Source organism: Camelus bactrianus, chromosome 6 (genome assembly GCF_048773025.1).
Source record: "Camelus bactrianus isolate YW-2024 breed Bactrian camel chromosome 6, ASM4877302v1, whole genome shotgun sequence".
Lineage (NCBI taxonomy): Eukaryota > Metazoa > Chordata > Mammalia > Artiodactyla > Camelidae > Camelus > Camelus bactrianus.
Genome location: NC_133544.1, coordinates 2411049 through 2415518, shown reverse-complemented (window position 1 = coordinate 2415518; position 4470 = coordinate 2411049). Strand labels below are relative to the sequence as shown.

Sequence of the window (4470 nt, the reverse complement as noted above, 5' to 3'; positions counted from 1 at the left end):
TGTTTTTTTCTAACTAAAGTTTTATTTGAAACAATTAGAGACTCACAGAAGTTGCAGAAGGAGTAGAGTCCGGTTCCCTCCCTCAGCCTCCCACAATGGTGGCCGCTTACAAAGCATGGAACAAGTCGGCCGCGTCATTTTTTAAAAGTAGCTTCACTGAGATACAATTCACATATATATTCACCTATAGCAAGTGCACAACTCAGCGGTTTTTAGTGCATTCACAGAAGTGAATGTCTTTTCAGAGTTATGATGGAGGGTAAGCTGCGCCTTAACTGTAGCATTAATTGCTTTGCACGGGGTTTCATTCCATTTGCAAAGTCTTCCTCCTGAGACCGTGTCTTGAGGGCGCTCCTGGCAGAGCTTCCCCGCCCACAGAGCAGACTGACGCGTGTGGACAGGAGAATGCCTCCTCCTTCAGGTGTCTTTTGTGGTATGATTTGTTATTTACTGTGTCTGAGAATTACATTTACCACTTGAAAGAGTATTTGGTCATTTAGCACACTCTCCCATGAGATTTGCCATGTTTTAATCTCATTTATAGCATTGCCTGTGCAGTAATGTCTTAAGTTCCATGTAGTTCTAAATACAGTTATGACTTTCTGAAGCCTTTTAAAGGAGATTATATCTCAGGTAACTTGATTTTGTTTGGAAACAGAGCCCAGCTCTGCCTGTCAGGTCTGAAATTTGCATATAGTTCAAAACTGAGTGCAAATAAAGTGTTTTAAAATTTTCTGGGGCCCAGCTTGAGGGGAGACGTGGTACAGCTCAGTGGTAGAGTGTGTGCTTAGCATGCACAAGGACATGGGTTCAATCCCAGGCACCTCCATTTAAAAAAAATTTTTTTTGAGACTCCTTGGAAATAAAAAATAAATAGGCTAACCAAATTTTTTTAAAAGGTGGAAGTACACCTCAGTGGTAGAGCATGTGCTTAGTGTGCACGAGGTCCTGGGTTCAATCCCCAGCACCTCCCTTAGGGGAAAAAAAATCAACAACTAAAAAATCAAAACTTAAAAGTTATGGCAGGAAAAGGAGTGGGAAGGGGTAAACTGGGAGTTCGAGAGTTACAAAATTTAATAATTTTTTTAATAAAATAGATATTTAAAATTTCTTCTACATAGCACAAGGAACTATATTCAATATCCTGAAGTAACCTATAATGAAAAAGAATATGAAAACGAGAATATGTATGTATATGTATGCCTGAAACATTATGTTGTACACCAAAAACTGACACATTGTAACTGACTATACTTCAATTAAAAATAAATACAAATAAATAAGTTATCATTAAAAAAACTTTTCAACATTGTAAGCTGACTATACTTCAATAAAATAAAATAAAATAAAATAAAATAAAATAAAATAAAATAAAAACTTTCCAGGTCCTCCTCTTGGCTTCCCCTCTTTGGGCAGTTCCTGGCTGTCATTTCCTGTCCCTGCAGCCCCAAACCTGCAAAGCAGAAGCTCAAACACTCCAGAGTTGGACAGAAGCCTCAGGGAGAGAGTCAACAGCTGGGACCAACTCACCCCGGTTTACCTGGGAACTTCTCTGGTTTAAAACTGAAAGGCTTGCTTCTGAGAACCCCCTCCGTCCTGGGGTCATCCTGTCAGCAGCATTCCTGCATGACTCTGATGCAGACAGATTTCCAAACACGCATGTCTCACCACTGTCCGTGCCCTTAGCCAATGTGTGATCTGACAGGGGCTTGGCAGGGAGTTTGCAGGAGGGTCTAAGGAAGCAGGGGTTGCTGCTGGTTGGATGCTGTCAGAAAGCATCTCAGTAAACCCTCTCTGCAGACTAGAATGAAGGCGGAGCTGCACTTGGTTACAGCCGCAGCTGTCACTCATTTCAGCCAAGCCAGGGGCTGTGTGGTATTCTGGGGGTGGCGCAGCGACCTTGCTTCTGTCTGTGTTGAGACAGCGCTGTGAAGTGGCCGAGTTTTGTCTCATGACTCAGCCTCACAATAGCCTTGTCCGAGCTGGCGTCCCTGAGTGGTGTACATCCGCAAGGAGGGTGACACAGTCCAGTCTGAAGAGCCGGCAGCTTCCGGGGGGGAGGGCTGCTCCTGTTTTTCTTGCCATGAAGGGGGAGAATGATGAGTATGAGACTTTAATTTTAATTAAAATTGAAAACTTACTTTCTTCAAATGTTATTACTAAAAGAGTGAAAGGCAGGCCACCACACCCAGAAGCTACTTTAACACGTGTATCTGAACAAGGCTGTTTCCAGAAAACACCAAGAACCTCTACAGATCAATGAGGGCAACGCAGGAAACCCAGCAGAAAACTTTGCATAATAAAGATTTAAATAAGAATGTGAAAAAAAAAAAAAGCCCTGCAAAGGTTAACAGTATATTTAAAAAGTCAATTACAGTGGAAGGGAGGACATAGTGGTAGGGCACATGCTTAGCATGCACAGGTCCTGGGTTCAATCCCCAGTTCCTCCATTAAAAAAATAAAAATAAATAAACCTAGTTACCTAACCCCCCCCAAAAAAAGTTAATTACAGTCACAACTTGATACAAAGGCAAAAATGAAAACACCCCAGGAAGACCAGTGGTGGCCAGGATGCCCAGCGTCCAGAAGCCTCCACTTGGCTGGCAGCTGCACGTGTGTGAAACCACTTTGCTGGGTGGGGTCTAGGACGGCTGCACCGCCCAGGCCCTGCGCCCTGGCAGCTACTCCACGATACAGAACTTGTGCCCACGTTCACCAAGGATGGGACCAAGGATGTTCCCAGCAGCACCGCCCAGGAGAGCCCCAGGCTGGTAACAACTAAGCAGTGGAGCGATAAAGAGGTCCGGGTGCCCCCGCACCCCCGCCAGGAATGCACACCCTGTTCTGGCGGGGTGGGGGCTGGGGGCAGGTGGGGCTGTGGTGGCAGCTGAGCTTTCGGGGCGCCCTTGAGCTGTGAGTTCTCCCACCCCTGCCCCTGCCGGCTGTCTCGGTCCTGTCCCTCTCTGGTGTCCGTGACCCCCACAACCGTATTTTGATCTTGTCAAGGGAAGCTTTATTAATATTTCATGTAACACTTAAATAAGGTGATGGCTTTTACTCTACTATCTCCCACCAAAACAAAGCCGAAGAACTCAGTTCTCAACCCGAGGCAGGGCGGGCTCAGTCAGCGAGCGTCCCCTCCCTCCCAGGAGCTGGAGTGTTCTTTGAAACCTTGGAAACCAAAAGGCTCAGCGCCCTCCTCCCACGCAGGGTGGGCCTCCCTTCCCGTCGCCTCCGCAGTTGGTGTCACCTTACAGCCTGAGTAAGGACTCCTCCCGTGGACACGCCCCTCCAAGTCGCAGTGGAGGCCCGCCGCCTTTAGGAGTTGTGCGGTAGAGGCTCCTACCCTCCTCCCTCGTGCAACTTTGTTCCCAAGCTGTCCCCTCGCTGCCGCAGCACAAACCCGCGGCGGGGACCAGCGTCCGGGGCCCCTCCCCGCGGTCTGTGCCGGCCCACGGCCGCCCAGTCTTTCTGCCTCCCGGCCTCTCAGCAGAGCAGACCTTCGATCCAGGAAAACGCATCCTACTTCCGTCCAAGCCCTTCCCCCGCAGCCCCGCGTGCGCGCACGCGCGGACGGCTGCGCGGCCCGGGCGGGGGCGTGGTCAGCCAGCGCGGCCCGCCTCCGCCCGCAGGAGCGCCCCGCCCCCGCCCCGCCCCCCGCTGCAAGCCCGGGCCTGGCCTCTCCGCCGGCTCCGGGGCCGCCCCGCAGTCCTCCCTGGAATGTGCACGGGCCTCACTCACGAGCTGAGAGGGGCTCCGCCACAGGCGCGTGTAACAGGGCGTCGGGGAGGCCGAGCTCCGGACCCTGCACCCCAGGCAGCCCTGACCTCCTGTGTTGAGGTTCAAGGAAGGCGCCAGAGGCCCGTCTGGGAGGCCAGGCGTTCACCCCCTCACGGGTAGAACCTAGAGGGAGGCCCCCCACCCCGTGGGCTTCCTTAGCGCCCCGATTCCTTCCCTCCCCAAGGTGCCCTCCGACGGCTCAGGGGCCTTTATGCATTTAGGACTGAATATCTGGCGCCGTCCCACTGGAGCCACCCTTGACTAGTGGCCCCGACACTGCCCGCCCAGCCCCCCACCACAGGTCAGGACAGGTCCTCCTTTCCCAGGGATCCCCAAGGGCCAGTTTCCGTCCCCAGTCAGAGTCTCAGACCCAGACTCCAAGGAGACCCCGCTGCTCCCGGTGCCAGTCAGAAGTCCGGACCCAGTCAGGTTAAACACAGACGTTTAGTTTTGTTTTTTTAAAAAAGGGCAGTGGAGGACAGAGAAAGAGCAGCTGCCGGAGGCCACCTCTGGGAACTGCTGCAGCTGCTTGTCCCCTCTTCCTGCACCTCAGGTCTGCCTGGGAATTGGAGTCTGCCAACTGCGTGCTCTTCCAGGAGCTTTGCAAGTGGGAGAAGGGGTGGAGGCCGCGTCCTGGCTGCTCAAGGCCCTTTTCTGCTGACAAGCAAGATCTTGAAGGGTGGGGACTTT

At 51.6% G+C, this 4470-nt stretch overlaps 1 long non-coding RNA gene across 2 annotated transcripts; it reads right to left on the bottom strand.

Annotated features, from left to right (window-relative positions):
* LOC141577864 (uncharacterized) lies at window positions 1-3592 on the bottom strand. 2 transcript variants are annotated; one of them, XR_012507321.1, is made up of 2 exons: window positions 3251-3592; window positions 1-2077 (listed from the first exon to the last, which is right to left on the bottom strand). It is a non-coding gene; the product is annotated as an uncharacterized LOC141577864 (long non-coding RNA). The 2 variants fall into 2 exon arrangements; XR_012507322.1 differs by having other exon boundaries at window positions 3256-3592.
* Between the last annotated feature and the right edge of the window lie 878 nt (window positions 3593-4470).